We start from the raw sequence: 23155 nt of genomic DNA on the forward strand, positions 1-23155 counted from the left end.
TAAGCAGCATTCCTCCATGGCCTGTACTCCAGCTCCTGCCTCCAGGTTCCTGCCCTGAGTTCCTACCTTGGGCTCCCTGATGAAGTATGACCTGGGAGATGTAAGACAAATAAACCCTTTCCTCCCAAAGTTGGTAGTGGTCAGTGTTTTTTCACAGCAATGTGAAACAAACTAGGACAAATGTACTTTAGAATAGGGAGTGATACTATAGATAAAAAGGATATCTATGTTAGTTATCTACAAGAACTTCATTTTCACTAGCTGTAAAGCAGTTCTTACAATTTGGGTCTAGGGTCAGGTAAACATGTTTGTCTACATTACTGATTTGTGTCTTCTTTGTAACTAACTCTACAAACTCAGGCCCCCAAAACTGGTTAGCGTTTAAGATAAAATACAAAGGAAATAATTAGCAGCCTTTTGCTTCCTGTGAACAATCCTAAGATTGAGCCAGTTGTAGATTCTAGTTCTCAAAGCACTGAAAGTTAGGCTGTTTCAGATGAGTAAGACATTGCATGTGATAGAACTATTTAATCCTAATGGGTATTTACTGTGACTATTACTGCATTTAAAAAACCTGTAACTGCCTAAGCTGATAGCCATTTGAAAACTAAGCAGAAAATAAAAAGGGGGAGGGGGCATAACAACTTTATGCTTCATATAGAGAAGCAATTAACTTACAATACAAAATAAAAAATTTTTAAGCAGTTTTACAATTATACCAAAGAATTTCAGTGCAGACTTAGAAATTTCAAAACCCCCAAATGCGCAGTATATGTAACAAAAATGTGGTATCATCTAAAGTTGTTCTTAACAGGTATTCAAATGTCCCCAAGCATTCATTCATTTCTTATTTCAGTCCCAAACCCTCATCCCCTCCCCAGTTTACCTGGTACGTGGCTGCCCTGCAGGTGAGGCAGCGTTTTCCAGCCTCCCTGTGCTAGATGCATTTGTATATAACTACACCAGTGACATAAGAGTGGAACTGATTTAGGTAGCCCATTCTTGTCTATTTCTTTCTCATAACTGAAGATGGGAGATGGGATGACAGGACAAGAGCAACCTTTCAGGCCAAATAGATCTTTGGTACTGGCCCAATCATAGCTAGACTATTCTATGCAACAGAAATTAACAGCAATCATAAGTCATTGAATTGAGTCTTTCTCTTACAACATCTTAAACTGCAACTCTAATTAATATGGAGAGGAGACTGTAAAGGAATCATAATCATGAACTATTGTTTGTATTGATTCTAAGTAGATTATAAAATTGGAGATGCCTAGTTATCAGAAACTACCAGTAAGAGAATAAAAATGCAAATTATGCACTGTGATAAAAATTTGAAGTATTTGCCAGGCTTGGTGACATATGCCTTTAACCCCAGCACTCAGGAGGCAGAGGCAGGTGGAGCTCTGTGAGTTCAAGGCCAGCCTGGTCTACATAGTGAGTTCCAGGCCAGCTGGGGCTACTGGGAGACCCTGTCTCAAAAAAAGACCAAAAAAAAAAAAGTTTGAAGTATTTATACAAAGAACTTGTATCTAGACTATATAGCTAAAAATATAAAGCGTGATAAAAATAGATCAGAGGACTTCTTTCATAATAAACCAACTGGGACCTAGTTTCCACTAACATTCTGCCTAGTGAGGACTATCCAAGGATTTGCTTGCCTATTGAGTTTTTGTAGGGCGCTCCTGCCAGCTATCAATTTAATGCCTTTACACTCGAATTTATCATTTTTCCTGTTTAGGAGAAATGAGTCTAATCCCATCATATATTTTCCTGTTGCCAGCTGGCCCTGGGCACTGCAGAAAAACTGAGAGAGAAAAGGGTTTTGCTTCTAGGTTCTAGAGAGTACATAGTGAAGGGCCTCTAGCAGCCAGGGAATTTCAGCCCCACCCTCAAGCACAGTGCCTCCGATGAGCTTGAGTGAATCTCTCTCTCTCTCTCTCTCTCTCTCTCTCTCTCTCTCTCTCTCTCTCTCTCTCTCCTCTCTCAGCAGCTCTGCTAATTACCCTAAGAGGCAATATTACAGCAAGTTCCAGAGGGGTTCCAGCAACTTGTGCTGTCACCATAAAGGCTCCTCTCTATATACCAGTCCTCCCAACCTCCTCTGTGGGTGCCCACTGTCCCGGAGTAGTGACTGCTGCTCACATCTGCTATTCCCAGTCCTTTTACACAAGCCAAAAAGATCTCTGAAGTTCACATGAGAAGAGAAGCCCTTATTTTCCCTTGCAGTAGTTTATAGAGTTTATCTCACTATGCTCATAGGTGAGATGATAGTTGGATATTGCAGGAAGATGTGAACTTGCCCCTTTTTCTTCCCACTAATTCCCAAACTTACTGTCCTACAAGCCATCTATTACTTTCTATGAGGGGAATTCATGTTACCAAACATAGGATATTTTCCCACCACAACTAGTACCCCATCCACATGTCAGAATCTGTATGGAGTCTATTTCTTTTCCAGGACAGAGCTATTCTACAGTGGCCTTCTCATCAAGCTGTGTCATACAACCTCATAAAATGACTGCCAATTACAGATAATTCTTAGAAAGGTGCTAGGCAAAGTTCCCATCTGCTGTTGTGTGCAGAGGAAATTCCACCTGGACAAGATTCCCCTAGAGTCCTCTTGCCCACAATGGCTCTATGTGGAGGCTGCTCCATCCCTGCCTTCTCTCTGTAGACCCTCCTAGAGCTGAGATGCTTATATGATGTCCCTAGATGATGGGACTCCTGCCTACTTCTCCAGTCACTCTGTGCCAGACTTCCACTCACTCTTGGATCCTGTGCCCATGACTGAGAGCAAAAACAGGTCTTTGTAGCCTTGGACATGTGCACAGGTCATTCCTTCTACCTGGAATATTCCTCCCATATGTCTTAACCCTCACTTTCCTGGTCCTTCACATTTCCCTTAGGCTTCTGGAAGGTCTCCATCCAGGCTTTTCGGGACCCCTGATTCTCCACTGCACCCAAATCTAGATGAAGGAAAGACCTCAGTGGATGTTGCAACCACTCCTTGCTCTTTTTTTCATAACACATATCAAATTGGAAATTGCCCATTTGTACAGTCTGATTGCCTTCTTAGGTTTCAAGATTCATGCAGGCAGAAATTACAGTGGTCCACAGCAGCACCCAGAACTTGGCACACAGTAAGCAAATGCACAGCACCTATCAGGGAGGTGGAGTAATAGAATGGCCAGTCTCAGGGACTTCAGAACCAGGCTGCCTGGGACTACAGCCTAGTTTTGGCTATAGTAAAATAGCCACAAGCCTCTGGACAACTAACTGATCTCAGTTACCCCTCATACGAAATGAGGTGTAGCTGTATCTCCCTGTAGGGCTGTTAGAATGAGTCAGTGGGTAAATACTTGTAAACCATTTTATTACATGCCTGTGAAATGATAAACTGTAGCCAAGCTATTAAATATCATGAAGCTATTCTAGTAATGAGAGGAGCTAAGTGAACTTCCATATCCTAAGGTTTTGTTACTGGTATCTATTAAATTAGAAATTATTTAATATAATATTCAGTGCTATCTATAATAGAGTAAAACTATTACATTCATATGTTACTGGTAACAAATAAATTATACCATCCTCTAGGAAATTAAGTAATTTTAGGAAGCACTAAAATGTTGATATCTTACCTAGGAATATACATAAAAATGAATGGAATTTTTTCCTTTTATTTTTTGTACTGCTGGGGGCCAAACCATTTGGTTTGTGCATGCTAAGCAAGCCCCACATTCTCCAGCTCCATAATTTTTCTTTTAAAAACTATAGTTAATAAATAACCTTGGTGTCAGCAATATTTTTTGGTTTTTAAAAAATATTTATTATTTCTGTGTGTATGAGTGTAGCCTGCATGTGTGTAAGTGCACCTGTGTTGTGCAATGCCTGTGGAGGTCAGAAGAAGGCATTGGATCCCCTGGAACTAGAGTTACAGATGGTTGTTAGCTGCCATGTGGGTGCTGAGAACTGAATCTGGGTCCTCTGCAAAAGCAATCAGTGCTCCTAACTGCTGATACATCTCTCCAGCCCCAGTTTGAATGTTTCTTGTCAGGGTCTCCCTAGTCCCCGTCTACCTGGAAGTCTCTTATGTGGGCCAGGCTGGCTTCCATCTCACAGAGATCTGCCTGCCTCTACCTTCCAAGGGCTGGGATTAAAGGTGTACGCCACCATACCTGGCCTCCAGTAATATTTTTTTAATTAAAATATTGGTCTGGCAAGGTGGCTCAGTGGATAAAAGTGCTAGCTGGGCAAGCCTGATGGCCTGAGTTCAATTCCTGAAACCACCATAATAGAAGAGAAGCAGCTCCTGAAAGTTATCCTGGATCCTCCACATGTACATATTGTGTACACATGTGTGTACCTGTACCTGCACCCACACCCACACATCACCCCCCACACACTAAAAATGCATTTTTAAGAAACAAAATTTAATTTCTTTCATTTATTTAATTTTGTGAGTGTATGTGAGTTTGCATTCCATGGTTCCCATGTGGAGGCCAGAGGACATCCCACAGGAGTAGGTTTTCTCCTTCCACCCCATGGATTCTAGGGATTGAACTGAAGTCCTCAGGCTTGTACAGCAAGTGCCTTTATTCATTGAGTCATCTTACTGGTCAGTTTAAATGTTAAGGCCATTTTGAAATATTAACTCCAAGGAATAATATTTAACTAATATTAAAAATAATGATATTTGGGGCTGGAGAGATGGCTCAGTGATTAAGAGCACTGACTGCTCTTGCAGAGGACCTGGATTCGATTCCCAGCACCTACCTGGTGGCTATGAACTGCCCTTATCTCCAGTTCCAGGGGAATCCGAAGCCCTTTTCTGACCTCCTCGGCATTGCACAACATGGGTGCACTCACATACATGCAAGCAATACACTCATGAACATAAAAAAAAAATGTGATATTTGTCAACATGAAAAATTAAATATAGAACTCCAATTCAAAATTACACCTATATTTTCATTTTATGTCATATGACCTCACAGTGTTATAGTATTTTTGTACATCTACATATATGTGCATAAAGATAAAAACTAAAAAAGAAATATGGAAAATAATTGTCATTCTAAAATTCTGGGTGATTGAAATTTTTTTTAATTACAAGTGACTTTAAGTTACAATTGATTTCTTAATGATTCAAATAAATTTTATTCTAATATCATGCAGCATATAATCCAGCCCTATAGCTATGGAGAAACTGGGACTCAGAAATAAAATTGCTTTACCCAAGGAAACCCAGAAAAACAGTGTTTTTCCTACACACTCAGTCCTCTTGATTGTGGGGGAGCTTCTAAGATGATCTGTTTCACATTAATACTTTTATAGGATGCCAGTTTTTAAAAGTAAATGTTCAATGTACAAAACCTAATGGCTGACTTGAAGTAAGGTGTATTGGTTGCCACATCCTTTTTATATACATAGTTAACTATTGTAATCTTGTATTTTAACACTTTCAGAGAAAATATAAAGTGTGCTTCTTTACTGAATTAGAAGATGGCCTTCTGGGATCTCCCTATAAACTGACTTTACTATCAGAAGTCATACAGACGAAACAGGACATGAAGTTTCAGAAGACAGTTTCCCCAAAGCTCTTCCTGAAGGAGCTTCTCCTGTTTGGACACTCTGGTTCTTCCCTGCCCCATCATTAACTGACCAGAGACTGCCACAGCCCACTCAGGACTGAGGGAAATAAATGAGCCTTAGACTGGTACCAGGAATTGACATTTGCAGAAAAATATGTATGACTGTGACCAAAATGATAAACAGTGAAGTTACAGAACAGAAAGTCTTAAGAGAATGTAAATATTAGGGTTCAAAGAAAAGGGGTTCGAAGTAACCAGGAACAACTCTGAGAAAACTCTACAGGGTTGACAATTCTGCCTTTGAAGGTAAAACTCCATTAATGGCCTTTTCTTTTCTCCTGCTAACTTTAGGAGACTAAATTGTAAATTAGTACCTGGGTTACTAGGCAGTGGTATCACATTAAGAAATTTTAACACAAATAGCATCATGCCAGCATTTTCTTTCCAACGCTTCGTGCCTCACCAGTGGGTCTTTCCTTGCAAGCCCTCCTCCTTTGACTAAGTGAGTCACATCTTGCTTCACAAATTACCCTGTTATTATTCTTGCATGTCAGAATGGTCCAGCCAAAATCAAGGGAGCTAGGAACCTGCTGCTCATGATTCACAAAGGACTGAAAATGAGTCACCTGTCTCTGTCTGTTCCAACTAGAGAGACTAAAGGATCTGCTTTGTGTCCTGTCCCCAAAGATCTGTGTGCTGTTCAAAGCTACTTCCTTTCTTTTTGTCCTATGAGAAGGGATAAAGCAGTGAAGCCATCACACAAATGGCAAGTTAGTAATTGTTGGATAAAATGAGAACTGGAAATTTAGCTAACAAAAATGCATATTTGGCACACCACCTCAAATAGCTCACTCTTTCTTTCATAGAGCTTACAAATTGAAGAGATTTAAAATACAAACATGGATTTGTTTTTCAGGGGGAGCACAGTTTGATAGCCAGCCCTGTCTCTGAATATCTAAAGTAATTTGGGTGGCTCTCTCTGAACCTTCATTGTTCACTTGTTAAATGAAACTAATTCCACCTATTGCGAAGACCTATTTATTGTAGGATTAAGGGCGATTACCTATGCAGACAGACCTGAACACAGTAAAGGGCTAGATGAATGTTAACTAGTAACTCAACTTATTATTCTAACCTACTTCATATGGGAAAGAATCAGCTGAAGGTTGGCTTAACTACTGATTAATTAGCAAGATTCCCAAGGAGAATGATGGGACCCCCCCCCCAACTCTGACCATATTCTCCACATCTCTCAGGATGGAAATGGGTGACTGATTTCATATCCTTCCTACAGTAAGAGAAGCCTACATTATTGGTATCGTATTAAACAAAAAATCCTGGGATCAAGTCCTGTGAAGTCCTGGGGAGACTGCACAGCACAGTATGAAATAGTTCTAAACTTTCCAATGAAAAGACTTACCTGAGGAATTCCCAGAATGCCTCACCCCAATATACTGGAGTATAATTTTTCAGGACAGGGCATATAGGAACCAGGGCCCAATGGCTTACTAAGAGTAAGGGTGTGAGAATCTGACTGCTGTTTTCACCCTTCCTAGCTACACAATCTACAGCAAGTGACATTTCCCAAGTTTTGACACTCATCTATAAGATACATACATGTAATACTATCTATTTGTAAGACTTGGGTCAGGGTTAAATAAAGCCACCTGTCTAAATCACTTAGTATAATGCCTGTCATGTAAGTGCCCATGGGGGTGTAGTTCAGTGGTAGTATCTGATTGCATGTAATACATGCCAATAAGCTGTAGGTATTAGTGCTTGGTCATTGTTCACCTCTTCTCAACAATGCCCCTGTGGACACAGAGTAACCTGGTCAACCAGAGCAGCTACTGGTGGGATCACCTTTGAGTGAGGTGACAATCACCTGATGTCTGTGACTGCAGGATTTCTATCATGGAAACCGTCTTAGGCAGTGCCATCAAATGCACCTGAGGCCACAACTTGATCAAGCAGGAGTTGGGAACATCTGCTGCCAGTCTCTGATCCAGAGGAAGTCCTGTCACTTTTAGGGATGGATTATTAAGGCACACGGATGAAGCAAGTCCCCTGTTTTGATATTTTAAAATACAGGCTTATGCAATACTTAAAGGCAGGGCTTCCTGTTGTAGGGCCTGCTGTCCCCACAGGGAGAAGTATTGCTTGGAAAGGAAGAAGATGACAAGATTCTAGTAATCACCAGATTAGGGTGGGTGTGACTCCAAAGAGTAGGGCAGGGAAAAGAGAAATGGGTGCAGAAAAGATAGCTTGGGCTACACAGTTGAACTGCTTTCTTCTTGGTCTGCTAAATCATTAGAAAAGTTAAAACACAAAATAGCAAGATTTTACTCTGACCCCATTCTCTGTCATTGGATTGAGGGACTCGGCACCTGCTGTGGGCAACAGCCACTGTTTTCTCCCTTGACAGGTGAGGGCAAACCATTTACTTTCTCTCTCTTGGCTAGGGCAGTTGCTGCCTCCAACAATGGCCACCAGCCCTTGGTATTTATTTACCAAGTGGAAATGAGTCAGTATTGAAAAGACCTAGTCATCCCAGCTTAGTTCTAATGCAAGAATCGCCTTAAAATCAGAGTGTAATACTCAGATTTTAAGTCGATACAAGCAGGAGGAACAGAATATAAACGTTGTTAGTTGATCTGAAAGTCTGGAATATTGAAAAATATGTTACATTTATTCAAGAATACTTGGGGATTGGTGATTAAATCTATCACTTCAAATTTAGAGATACTTTGCTTACAAAGGTATCAGTCAGAAAAAATAAAAAATCCTGGGTATAGTATTTCCACGTTTCAAGACTTTTCAAATATACATTCATTTAAAAAAGGGAATCCTTCAATTTCATCAATATGCATTTCTATAATTACCATTTCATTTCTCTGATGGCTGCCTACTAATGAAAATCAAGTGGTAAGAATGAAAGAACATGCTGAGTTAACAAATAGGGCTTCCTAGCTCAGTATCGCTGACACATTACCAAAGCCCTTTCCCTGGGGGGCGGGGGCAGGTAAACAGGCCAGTTTGATTTCCTGATTACTCATCCATTGATTATGATTTGGAGTCTATAGGTCCCTATGTTTTCAAAATTCCTTTTTGGACTGAGAGCCCATAGTTCATAGATAGCACATAGAGCACATGTGCAAGGCCCTGGGTTTGATCCTCACATCCAAAATTAAACTTTTATTAAACCAAAATAAAAGTATTTCTTTAAACTAAGATTTGGGGCTGTAGAGATGGATCAGTGGTTAAGAGCACTTACAAGTTTCCCAGCACTTATGCCAGGCAGCTCACAACTGCCTGTGACTCCATCTCTAGGGGATTTGACACCCTCTTCTGGCCTCTGTGGGCACCCACATATACATATACACACACACACAAATACAAATAAAATAAATCTAAAAAAAAATAAGTAAGGAAACTCAGACTTTGAATATTTCCCTGATTTTTTAAAAAATTTTTTTGTTTTTACTTTTATGTATATAAGTGTATTGCCTGCATGTATGTAAGTGCACCTGTGCTGTACAATGCCCAAGAAGGTCAGAAGAAAGTGTCAGATCCCCTGGAATGGTCAGCTGCCATGTGGGCGCTGGGAATCAAACTCAGGTCTTCCACAAGAGCAGTCAGTGCTCCTAACCACTGAACTCTCTCTCCAGACCCATTGGCTTTCTTTTCTTTCAAAATACAGAGTTGGCAGAAGTGCCAAAGCTAATCATTATTGTCAGTTTTACAGAGTAGGGGCCTGTGTGACCATAGGAAGAAAGTAACGCAATAAGAGTTGGATTAACATCCCATATCAGGTGGTGGCTCGAGTGCTGTGAGAGGGGATTCAAAGTTCAGAATCCTCCTGTGCCAGTCATGCTAGTGTAAGTTGAGGACAAACATCATTAGGGTGCTCTAAAAATGAAGGAATGAGCTGGGCATGTGGTTCAAGCCTATTATCCCAGCTCTGGGGAGGTTGAGTCAGGAGCATCACCAAATTTGAAGCCAGCCATCATAGGTACATGTGAGACCCTGTTTTGGAGGGGGAGACGGAGAATACTCTGAAAGAAAACAAAAAGGTTGCATAATATTCATCTCCAAAGATCCCAAATGTACCCTGAAATGTACATAAGAGAGACACTTCTCTTAGTCTGGGTAGTCTCTGAAAACACCAAGAAACCTCTGATGTGTGCTCCAGTGAAGCCTTCTCACCCAAGGGAGGGAGTGCTCTGGATTGACTCTCTTCCTTGCCAGATTAACCTGTCCCTCAGTAAGCGTCCCTTCCTGCTATTACATGAGGGTGAGAATGTTATTCATCTGTCATCTTATGAAACCCCAATGATTTCAATCTTTGTGATGCTGTTGGGTGGATGTTTATGGTGGGTGTTGATGGAACATGGTGGTAAACGAGAAGAACACACTCAGCGGTTCTGAAATTTCTCACTTTGTCACTCTCTCACACACCATCTCATCATATGAAGTGCCACCTGTGTGCCAAGGACATTGGGCTGGATACCCAGAAGCAGCCCCATCCTTACATGCTGGTCTAATTTGGAAGACCCTCCTATGGCCCTCCTCTGGCCACAGTTCTCCCACACTGTGTATACCAGGATCCCAGCCAAGGAGGAAACAATAACCCAGAAGAGGGAAGGGTCTGGGCTGGGGCCACATGCTGCCATTGGTAATCTAGTGTTTTGAGGTGGGCCTGTTTACAGTGTCCCACAATGGGTCTGAAACTCCAGAAGTCTCCAGGAACTCTGGATATCAAGCATTTGTTCGGGAGGTGTTCCACCAGAAGGTCTTTGACCAAGAAAAATCCTCAAAGACTTTCTGACAATCCAGCTAAACCACCAATTCCCAGAGAAAGTTCTGGGTCATCAGCCAGTCAGTTGAAGATTCACTCTGTGGCTTACTGGTGCCTCCTAGTCCTCATTAGCAGGCTACCTCCTCACTTCAGCAAAAAGTAGGCTGGCTAAAAGCAGAGCTCTGTATTAGATGCAAGCCCCTTCTGTCTGAGTTACTGCCCTATTAGGAACTGGTTGTCCTTAGACAGTAGTAGGTGAGATGCAGCCCTAAGTAAGCCAAGGGTAGGTGGCAGAGGAGAAAGTACAGGGCATATGATTCAGATGTCCAGTGGCATTGAAACCCGTTTTGTAGCTGAAATTTGGAACAATAAACTACCCCTTCACAGACCACTGCTAAAAATAAATGAGGTGACTGAATGATAACCAACAACCATACCACATCACAGGCACCAAAATTCCCCTCATAAGGCTCCACTCATTACATTCTCACAACAAACACTCCTATAAATTGCAGAAGAAAAATGAAGTTCAGAGAGCTGAAAGGACTTGTTTGAGGGGACAGACTCAAATTTCATATTTAGAGACTCAGGTTAAGAATGTGACCTCTTTGTGCATTACCTGATTTTGCCTTATATCACATCAATATCTGGATGACTTTGCACTAGACAAAAAATTCAGGTCTGTTTTGTTCATTTTTGTTTTGTTGTTGTTTGACACAGTGTCTCCCTATTGTAGTCCGGGCTAGTCAGGAACTCAAAATCCTCCTGCTTCCCCATGAGTACTTCAGATGACAGATGTCACATCACCACACCCAGCTCAAACGATTACTTTTTATCATCGCTTTTTATGATTTGAAGAAATGTGGTTTTGAAAGATCCTCTTTACAGGTTAGAAACTGAAAACCAGATGCCTCCTGGGAGTGGGTAGCTCTCCCTTCCTTCCATTAGAACATGAAGCACTAATTTAGGACTTCTTCCATTAGTGTGTGTTGGGCTGAGAAGAGGTGGAAACAGAGCAATAAAACATTCACCACATCTCCCCTTCAGGAAAGAAAGAACATGAATCTCCAGTACTTCACAGACAATAACATGGTAGTGCCTTCCCAAATACCACTCCTCCCCAGGATGTGAAAAGAAATGCTAATATAATCAACTTTTGATTCACAGATATAATTTCTCAACATTACATCTGAGTAGACACAACAGACATAAAATAAAATGCAAAGAATGATAGTTAGGGGTATATGATATCTTCCTATCAAGAGACTCAAGCAGATATGTGTGTTACATATGTATTTATATATAGTATATATGTGCATGAATATTTTAGATGTCCTGTTTAGATTTACATCCCTATAGAAGCAGAAAAAGAGAAACATAATGTTATACAAAGTCTTTTAGCTTTTTTTCTTTTTTTCTTTTCTTTTTTTGAGACAGGGTCTTCCTCTAGTACTTGCTGGCCTGGAACTCCCTAGGTAGACCAGGCTGGCCTTGAACTCACAGAGATCCACCTGCCTCTGCCTCCTAAGTGCTAAGATTAAAGGCCTGTGTCACCACAATTGACCTAGCTTTAAAAGTTGAAGTCAGAATTCCAAACAGACAGTAGAACTTGGTGCTAGCCAATTTGGGCCAACCCATCAGTTTAGTTTGATGCATGTAGTACTTTAAAACAACATTTAAAACGCAAGAATTTTCAAACAAAAACCCAGAATTGAAGCTTTATTTGAAAAAATCAGATATGGAAATAATCACTGGAGCTACAGGCCTTAACTGGGTCATAATTTACTAAGCTGACTCACTGACCATTTCAGTACGTAAACAGTATTTAGCATTGTGAATCCTTATATTGCCAGGATTTCTCCATGTGGATTATGTCTTCAAAGTCAGTATAATTTCAGTAAAAGGGCCTTGCACAACCCAGTATGACAATAAGGGTGGGGTCATAGATGTGGCTTTCAAAGGGTCAGTTGTGACCCATTAGCACACTGGTTCCTAGCCTTGGCTCTACATGTGAATTGCCAGGAGACATTTTAAAACCATGCTGTTCTCTAATCGAGACCACTTAAGTCAGGATTTCTGAATGTGTAGTCCCAGTACCGGCACTGTCACTGTTGTGTAACAAACAAAGATAGTGAAATTCACAAAATATTAAACAGTATTGTCAATACACAGAATAGTCTCTCTGTGCCCCTTTCCTGTACTGCTCACCTGCCTAATCTATCCCATCCCAACTTTCAGCACCATGGGTTAATGATACCAGTTTTGAACTTGATATAAACAGAATCATACTGAATGCATCCTTGGCATTTGGATTCCTTCACTTGACTTTTAGGATTGAGATGCATCCATGCTGCTACATTAACAGTTGGCCCATGTTCATTGGTGTCTGTTATTTCATTATGTGCCAATATCATAAATTGTTTACCCACACTATTGTCAATGCAAATTTGAGCTATTATATTTGGAATTATAGCAATTAATGTTGCTACCTATAAATATTCTTGAATATTTCTTTAGGTACATATGTTGACATTTCCATAGGACATATGCCTAATGGCAGAAATGCCATAGATCACACATATGCTCAAATCTAATAGATATGGTTAAACAAATATTTTTCCAGAAGTGTTATTTCAGTTTACTTGCCCATACGCATGTAGGAGAGTTCTGGTTTCTTAACATCCTTACCAATACTTTTATTGTCTCTCTTTTAAACTTTAGCCTTTCTGTTGGGTATACAAAGTGCTTTGTTGTGGTTTTAATTTTCATTCCCCTAGCAGCTAACACCATTGGGAATGTTCTTGGTTTCTGGGTCACTTGATAAACTTTTTTTATGTGTATTAGTGTATTGCCTACATGTATGTAAGTGCATCCTTGTCATGCAATGCTCATGGAGGTCAGAAGAGGGTGTCAGATTCCCCTTGAACTGGACTTACAGACAGTTGTTAGTCCCCCATGGGTGCTGGAATTCAAACCTGGGTGCTCTTAACCACTGAGCCATCTCTCTAGCACCTTGATGAACTTTTTTGTGAAGTACCTGTTCAGATCTCTTGCTCATTTTCTCTTTTTTAAAACCAAGTGGTTTAAGTGGGAGTAAATATGAGCACAGTATATGTATGAAAGTGTCATAACGAAATCCATTATTTTTATGCTAACTAAAAATAATGAATAAAATGTTTTGCCTTATTTGTATGTCTTGGATATGACTGTGTTATCTGTCTGTATGCATGGCAAATGCCTCCCTTCCCTCTACAGCTTGCCTTGTTCTCTTTTAATGGTATGTTCTCAGAAACAGAAGTCCTTCATTCTAATGGAGTCCAATGTCTAGATTTTTTTTTCATCATGTTACTTTGTGTCTTATTTATGAAATCACTGCCTGTGTCAAGGTCATAGGTAGAGTCTACTTTTGTCATCAAGAACAATGCTGTTCAGTAGAAAATAAAAATGGGTGTTATACATGTAATTTTAAACTGCTTACTATCTATCTTTTTAAAAGTAAAAAGAAACTGAAATTGATTTTAATATCTTACATAACCCAATATAGCCAAAATATTGTTTCAACATGCAATCAATATAAAACTATTCATGCTTTTTATTAAATTTTTTTACTTTACTATATTTGGGGTATGTGTGCATATAGTGTCTGTGCATGGGTGCGCATGTGTGATTATTTTGATTATTTTGTGGCATGTGCATAGACACTTTCAGGCGCCTGTTCTCTTCTTCCACCACAAGTTCCAGGAATCAAACTCAGGTGGTGAGGTTTGTGCAGCAAGCACTTTTACCTGCTGAGTCATCTTGCCAGCCCTATGTTCTTTTGCTGTAATACATTTTTAAAATATGCTGTATGTTTTTTACATTTCAAGCAACATCTTTATTGTGTCAGCCAGATTTCAGGTGCTCAATAGCTCACACAGTTAGTGACTGTACATCAGACACATGGGTCTAGAACGTATGCTGTTTTGTCTGCTACATCTAAATTAACATTTAGACCTGTGTACATTTTAAAGCAACAGTTTTTCTTTCCACATGGATATTCAAGTAGACACCACTTGCTGTGGTACCAACACCATCATAAATCACAGGAACGAAAATCTGGAGATTGTTTCTAGAATTTTGAGTCCATTCCACTGACTTCGTGTATTTTTTAAAAGTTCCCTAATTAATTTTTCATTCTTGTTCAGTGTTGAGAACCATTTCCATGACAGAAAGTTTATAAAGTAGAATAGAAGATAAAAGTAAAGATCAATATGTATCAAATGCTGTTTTATGATCTTATTTCAGGAAAGTGTGGGGTGTGTGTGCGTGCGTGTGTGCATGTGTGTGTATGTGTGTGTGTGTGCGCATGCATGTGCACATGTGTGTTGTTTTGAGAACTTATGATATTTTGGTACATTGCAAGGGGAAGTGGGTTGGACAGTAACTATGGTACCAGCTACCTGGAAAGTAATTCTTATTATCAGCAATAACTAAAAATGTTTGAAAAATGGGCTGGAGAGATGGCTCAGTGGTTAAAAATACTGGTTGTTCTTGCAGAAGACCTGGGTTTGAATCCCATCACCCACGTGGTGGCTAACAACCCATACTCCATAGGCATTGCACAACACGGGTGCACTTACATGCAGGCAATATACTCATACACATAAAATAAAAATGAATAAATAAAAAAATGTCTGAAAATGATGGCAATAGTGTAATCTGTGAAACCATCAGTTAGAGAATCAAACTTGCATGCTGTTGTTCAGTCATTATTTCAGGGAGTCACAAAGTTTTGTTCTCAGAGAATTGGTCACAGACCAGAATTCCACATAAAGCAGATCTTTCTTGGAAACAATACAGGTAAAGTCAGTTACAGTTAATGGAACAGGAGGAGTTCATTATGAGACTCTATAACTTTGAATATGGCGAGGGTCCTGTAATGTACATAATATTACAGAAGAAAATTGCTCATGTGCATAATTTAAGTTTTTTCTTTGCATCAGCATATTTTAGGTTTTTAAAGTTTTAGTTCCAGGTCAAACAAGAAAACAGACTTTGAAGAGAAAGACTCAAAGCCAATTTAGTTATTAAAGTCAAGTAATCTTCATTTTTGAAAAAAAAATGCCCTGAGAATTTTTGCTTGAATCTTGAAATAATTTATTGCTAATCTGTATTAGGATCAATCTAATCAACAAGTATTTATTGACTGTCCAATAAAATATGTCTGGCAAAGGAATCAAAATAAGACAAACAGGCCTTGCTCCAGCATACAAGGACCCCACAGAGAATTAAATGTTTATCACTTATGAATTTTCTTCACAAAGTAGTTCACTTTAGAATATAGATACAGAAAATAAAAATAATTATTTCAAGCCCCTAATGTAATGCTTGATCTTTTCAAATAACCTAAGCATATGCTTTGCCTGTGGATTTTGTATTGTTCCCATTACTGAGAAGTGTGTGCATCTTTGGGGTTCATCTCCTATTACGCATATGCACACAAGTTGTGTGTGTGTGTGTGTGTGTGTGTGTGTGTAGCAATATTGAACAGAGAAGTTTAAGGATTTGGGTTAAATATCTTAGTTTTGGCATTTCCTAAAGATGTAATTCATAATTCCAGAACTCAGTAGGCAGAGGAAAGAGGATTATAATAAATTCATAGCCTAGCTACTTAGTAAGCTCAAGACTATCCTGGGATACATGGTAAGTCCGTCTCAAAGAAAAAAAAAGTGTGTGTGTGTGTGTGTGTGTGTATGTTTGCATGTGTGTGTGTGTGTGTATGTTTGCATGTGTGTGTAATTCAAAGATACTAGGAGTGTAGTTCAGTGGCAAAGGACATGCTTAGCAAATACCAGGACTTGGGTTTGATCCCCAAGATTGAAAAAAAAAATGAAAGAAAAGAATCAATTCAGGAAATAGAGGGAACTCATATCAGTCAATGTAATCTCCATAGCAATCTCCATAGACTTTCTGGTGGCAATGTCAACCAAAAGATAAAAAAGCAATGGCTACCAGAACAAATCAAAGCCCTTTAAACTTCATATTGAGTACCATGTAGGCACAGACAGGGATTTTTTTTTTTTTTGAGACAAGGGTCTCCCTGTAGCTCTAGCTGACCTGGAACTCTCTATGTAGGCCAGACTGGCCTTGATCTCACAGAGATCTGCCTGTCTCAGCCTCCTGAGTGCTGGGATTAAAGCCTTGTGCCACCATGCCAGGCAGAATGATTTTTAATCCATATACTTAGGAAAGGTATAATTTGTTTGAAAGTCACCAAAGCCATACTCTCCTCCCACAGCAGCCACCTTGTTTATTTCCAGACTTTGTCAGACTTTCAGGTGTGATCATGAACTCTGGAAATAACTGTTTCAGAAACAGAGTGACTGACCAGTCCACAATCAACAAGAAAGCTCCATAGAGAACTTTGGCTGTTACAGTTTTGTATGAATTCAAAGATTCTTAATTTCTCCACTCCCTTGCTAACTCCAGGTTTATATAAAAGCATTATTTATCTATTTTAATTAGGTTTTAGCATAGTTTATATGCTATCATTTTGAAATGTCAGTTATAAAGGTGAATCTTAAGGATATGAACAGTAAGGCAGTAAAACGATAGACCTGATTGTTGCACTGAGTTTGGGAAAACAAGCCTCGATACTTGTTTAAGCCTTCTTTCATACGGTCCCTTGTCTAGCCTGTCTAGAGCTGCACAAGAGTTCTTGAATCACCTAGATGATTGAAGTAAAAAAAAAAATACACACACCCGGGCTACATAAGAGTCGGGAATACTGGGTATAGAAGTGTTTCAAAGAGAAGAGAGACTAGGATTGTGTGAGTTCCAGAGCAAGTTTCTCTCTGTTCTCTCTGTCTCTCTGATATGACACCTGATGCAGTCACTCAGGATTCAAAGTCAGGAACAGATTGCCAAAAACACTATTCTTTTTTTTTTATAAAAATATGTTTTATTTATTTACTTTGCATGCGTGTGTGTGTGTGTATACCCACCCTGACACATGTGGAGTTTTGAGGGTCTCTCCTTCTACCATGTTGGTCTCCGGGAACACTCAGATTTCAGGCTCTGTGGCAGATGCCTTTACCCACTGAGCAATCTCACTGGCCCCAAAATTCCATTCTTAGTGCCAAGTGACTGTTCAATGAATCTGAATCCTGGCTTCTTGCCTAGAAATACCTCAATTACTCTTGTACTCAATTTATCTTTATGAAGGCAAATATCTCTGGGTTGCTCTTCTCAGTGTATCCTTCAGTTACACTGGTGAGCCCTGAGAAGCCTATGGTCAGTGTGTGGGAGCTGTAGGCCCCATTCTGCCATATGCCTTTGCCACCTCCTAGCAATGCTTCTGCAGTGGCTTTGGGGACCAGGGAAAACTCACATCAGGAACACGTGTATGTCAATGTATGTGCATAAAAACATCTCTCTCCTGATCTGTCATTTTGTAATGATGAACCCAACAACCTGCCTTTTAGAAAATAAATGCTCATGCTTTTCACCTGGCTTTACTAATCTTTGGAGAAATTTGGGACAGAACATTCACTTATTTACTACCTTTCTTCAAGGCAGTTTCAAAGCTGGATCATTTCCACAAAGACGATCTCAGTGATTACAAAGTGATGTCCACCAAGACACCATGCTATAATAAACCAGCCTGTGTGGATGATGAGCTTCAAGAAGCTGGAACTTGGCTACCTCCATCATTGATGATGCTCCTGAGCCTAGAGCATGCTCTATCACACTGAGAGCATTCACAAATAACCGCAAAGTGGAGAAGTAAGTCCTATTTATCAAGAGCCACCATTTGTAATGTATGTAGAAGGCACTTAACATACCCTACCTTTCTATTACTAACAACATTCATCAATAGTCAGCTTATAAAGTAAGAAACTGAGGCTTGAAGAATTTCATTGACTTGCATAAGTCACAGTTCTCAGGAATCAGTGACTAATATTCAAGACAGTCTTTCTTGACTATGTTCTGTCCAGCACACCATGTCTTCACCCCAATCTACAGCCAAGTGTAGGTCAATGTTTGGTCTTAAGATACTGTCCTAGTTTGCTTCTCTATTCCTATGATAAAAGCACTGACCAAAACCAACTTGGGGAAGAAAGGGTTTATTTGGCTTACCAGCACAATCCATCATCCAGGGAAGCCAAGGCAGGAACTCCGTGTAGGAATCTGGAGCACAGACCATGGAGGACAGCTGCTTACTGGCTTACTCCCCTGGCCTGTACTCAATCTGCTTTCTTATACAACACAGGACTACCTGCCCAGGGGTATCAATTCCCCAGTTAAGATTCCCTATACCCAGGTGTGGCAAGATGACAACTACAGTTATCTAGCATAATTGACCACGTGCCAATTTGACACACCTGGGTGGGGGGTTCCCTAATGAGGGAATTACCTCCATTGGACTGGCCTGTGGCCAGTGGGGCATTTTCTTGATTGTTAAGTGATATGGGAGGGCCCAACCCACCATGAATGGCACTACCCATGGGCAGGTGGTCCTGTATTGTATAGGAAAGCAGGTTGAGCACAGGCCGGGGGAGTAAACCAGTAAGCAGCTATCTTCCATGGTCTGTGCTCCAGGTTCCTGCCCTGAGTCCCTGCCTTGGCTTCCCTTGATGCTGGTCTGTTCTTATAAGTCAAATAAACCCTTCCCTCCCTAAGGTATGATGTTAATATTAATATCACAACATAAAACAGTACAACTTTAAAAGTCCCAGAGTCCTTAAAAAACCCAAATACTTTAACAGTTCAAATTGTCTTTTTAAAGTCTTTTACTGTGGGCTTCTATAACAAGAGAAGTACTGTCTTATTTCAAAAGGGAAGAAATGGGCACACTTAAACAAAACCTAAATCCAGCAAAGTAGCTCAAGGTTGGACATCTAGGATCCAATCAAAATCTTCTGGGCTCCAAAGGGTTTTGGCAGCTCCGCCTCTCTGGCTCTGCCATGCAACAGCACACACAGCTTGTCTGGGAGGCTCAGGGTGACTCCACTCCAGACCTGCCCACTGCCCTTGGTGGTTGTCCCATGGCCCTGGCATCTCTGATGTGCTCGGACATCTACTGAAACTGGGGCTGCTGCGCCTTCACCAATGGGCTCTTCTGGCCTCTCAGGGTGCCAAGCCTCAGCTGCTTTCTGTGACCCCTTCATGCTTTCAATACCAGAACCAGGCAGGAGACTCTTACATATTACCAAGTCCTGCTTCCAGCTTGAGATGGAGGCTTGATCCTCTTCTGGAACCATAGTCTATGTGCTGACCCTGAGGAAATGCTTCCCAGAAGATTTAGTCTCAATGATGCTGGTCTCTTGATGCTCACAGGTGACTTTCAGCCCCAGCTAACTACCATCAATTGACCCAGGAAAGCACCAAAAGTTTCTCTTCCAAAAATTCTTAATTCAACAAAAACACTTCTAAAGGGTCTTTATTTCCCTAAAAAGTCACAAGCCAGGCCTCCATCACCTATATTTCTTTTCAGCATACCTATTCCAAGCTCCATAGCAACAGCTCACTAAACTCTAAACATTCAATAATTTTTACATTTCTTATCACAAACCCACCAAGTTAGAATGCTTTGTAAGATTCAAATAGCACCCATAATTAACAACTTGGAATACATGAAATTAAAAGGCTTCTTCCCAGCAAAGGAAACTATTGATAAAATGAACAGACAGCCTACAGGATGGGAGAAATCTTTGCCAACTGTAGTTAGGACAGGATTAATATCTGGAATATATAAAGATTTACAAAAATAAAATACCACAAAACCTGTCCATTCATAAATGGACCAATGAACTAAGCAGACGACTTTTGAGACAATTTCTCAAAAGAAGAAATACAAATAGCCTATAAATACTTTTTTAAGTATTCAGTATCCTTATCCAACAAGGAAATGCAAATTAAAATTAGTTTGGGACTCCATCTCACCCTGTCAGAATGGTTAGCATCAAGAAAGCAAATGACAGCAAATACTGGTGAGGATGTGGGGAAAGAGGAATCCTTATTCACTTGCTGGTAGGAGTGTAAACTGGTGCAGCCACTATGGAAATCAGTGTGGAAGAAATATCTCAAAATGCTAAAAATAGACGCTGGAGAGATGGCTCAGCAATTAAGAGCACTGCTGTTCTTGCACCCACATGGTGGCTAACAACCACCCATAACTCCAGTTCCAGGGGAACCCAACACCCTCTTCTGGCCTCCAAGGGCACTGCATGCATGAATGTATTTATACCCATACAGGAAATACACTCATACACATAAAATAAAAACAATAAATGAAATAATAAAAAGAATGTGTCTTTTGGCCAGCAATTCTACTGATTAAGTTATACTTGACCCCCTGCCCCCAAGTTAAAAAAAAAAAAGACTTGAAGGAAGGTAAAAAGTAAAAAAGTTAAGTCTGAACCCTAAGACATGGTAGAGAAAGCACTTAAAAGGCTGAGGATGTAGTTGAGTGGTAGGTCCTTTACCCAGTTTACACAAAGGTCTGGGTGCCATCCTGAGAGAGAGGTGGGGGGGATAAAGGAAGAGAGAGAGAAGCTAATTAATATTCATCATCTCATCATTTGAAGAGTGTCAAAGATTTCTTCCCTTAGTGCTATGTAAGGACTTTTCAGGGAATAATACTTTTGTTTGTTTTGTTTTGTTTTGTTTTTAAAGAACTTCTTTGCCAAGCCTTTTCTCGAATTAGGAAAAGTCAAGTTTTCTTGTTGCATGAGGCTGTTTTTTTCGGAATCCATCAGTTAATTTATTGTGGGTATGACAGTGAGCACTGATAGACCAACTTAGAAAAGTATGCCACTGAGGTGAGCAAGTCTTGCTTGTTCTAATGTGCAGGCACTGTGGCAACATCTGAAATCGTCTGCCATGCCACTCAGCTAGGAGCTGTGGCCACTGCTCATTTCAGCTGGAGTTAGGTTTTCCTAACAAACCAAGCTGTGCTGAGCATTCAGCCATGTGTGAGTTCACAGTCTAAACCATTCTCCCCATTCCTTCCATGAATCAGCTGAAACTCACCCAAGAGTAAGGAAACTGAGTTGGGAGTGAAAGTTTAGACTCCCCATTTCCCCTCTACTGCCAAGTGCTGCTTAAAGTAAATAAAGCTTTCCAAGCAGGAGGCTCCAGATCTCTCTGTACCTGTCCCACAAAATCTCCACAAAAAGGAGTCTTTGCTTTTCTTTCTTTCTTTTCTTTTCTTTCTTTCTTTCTCTCTCTCTCTCTCTCTCTCTCTCTCTCTCTCTCTCTCTCTCTCTCCCCCTCCCCTCCCCTCCCCCACAACCACACATGCACAGACAGAGTGAAGATCACCTTGTATGAAAGTTCCCAAATAGCATGTAGGAGCTGGCACTTACCTTTCCAAAGTGTCAGTCCACACAAGATGTCCCTTGCCAGTGAGGAGCGGCCACGAAGGCTTCCAGCGCTCCAGAAAGCTTTGTTCTCATCTGAGAGCAACACACCTCATCTGTGCTATGCGTAAGCCCTGAAATTCTTGCAGAGTCCCACCCTTGAAAGTTGCAAGTCAAGATTTCTGACTGAGGGCAATCAGTCACGTGAGGCAGAGCTACTGGATGGCACCTTCAGGTTCTTCCTGATGGGATGCCGCTTCCTGTTTCACCACTGGGATAAGTAAAAACTGGAATCTGGTCAGATACTACATTACAAATGCAACCATTGCCCCATACCTTGGGTACACACAGGCATTAGTCAGCCCTGGAACAAGATGGTCTTGCTGTTTACATTAAAGGAAAGGCACTCCTAATGGCTGGCCACAGAGAAGCTTGAAACACTGTCGACAGCCCTGCATTCTAATATGAGCTGGTTTGACCACTATGTACACTCTAGAAGCTGCAGATCTTGGCAGGGCTTTTTGATAACTAAATTGTCATTATTAACAAACCACAAAACTCATCCACACACACAGGAGCACCAGACCACAGACTACGGTTTCTCTGCTTATTTTTCAGTGATGGGGAAAAAAGTGGTTTTTTTTTTTTATTTTTTAGTTTTAGGGTTTTATTTTGTTTTGTTTTTTGTTTTTTAACTATAGCAACCAAAAAATAAAATGGTCTGACAATGTTTTCTTTTTGGAGCAACCATATGTAACTTTGTTTATGGTTCAGTCTCAAAAGGCAATAACGGCAAAGAAAGACAAGCCTGTTAGGACTTAAACACTGGACATAAACAGTCTCCCCTTGAAGCACTTCTGTTCAATGCTGAGTACATGTAATTGGGAATTTATTTGAGGCGGCTCACTTTGGAGGGCCATTCCTACTTTTTCTTGTTGAAGATCAAACAGCTCTGGGCTTGGATATTTAAAGGTGCTTTGACAAGTAAGAAAGCCCCAACAAGTTCATTCACGTAGGGCTTGTAAACCAAGCGCAGCATCCTATGAGGTACACAGCACAACCTACTCTGCAGGACGGATGTTAAAAGCTCCTCATTAGCTGCTTTCAACTGATGAGTCATTTTCTATCAGCCAGTAAATGACAGTGAGTTTGAAAAGGACTAGAGGTAGAGAAAGGGAAATGACAGGTTCAAATGAATTGAAACTCCAAATTTTCTCTGATTTTAATAATGAATTTAGTCCACAGAAAGGGGACTGATAAAAAAGGCCCTTTCACTCAACACTTGCTTACTCAATTCTTCCTAGACTTTCCCTTTACAGACTCTTTTTTTTCCCCCTATTAAAAAGTTAATGAATTTAAAACATCATGAGGAGTGTGTGTGGCAGTTTATGCCTGTAATCCCAGCACTGGAGGTCCTG

At 40.4% G+C, this 23155-nt stretch overlaps 1 protein-coding gene across 1 annotated transcript in view; it reads right to left on the reverse strand.

Annotated features, from left to right (window-relative positions):
* The window catches only part of Cers3 (ceramide synthase 3), a 123697-nt gene extending 101853 nt beyond the window's left edge, over nucleotides 1–21844 (reverse strand). The window contains exon 1 of the mRNA XM_008849529.2: nucleotides 21744–21844. The gene's annotated coding sequence lies outside the window, so the exon portion shown is untranslated. The remainder of the gene's footprint in view (nucleotides 1–21743) is intronic.
* Between the last annotated feature and the right edge of the window lie 1311 nt (nucleotides 21845–23155).

The sequence above is a fragment of the Nannospalax galili genome, unplaced genomic scaffold (assembly GCF_000622305.1).
Source record: "Nannospalax galili isolate Female #2095 unplaced genomic scaffold, S.galili_v1.0 scaffold124, whole genome shotgun sequence".
Taxonomy (NCBI): Eukaryota; Metazoa; Chordata; class Mammalia; order Rodentia; family Spalacidae; genus Nannospalax; species Nannospalax galili.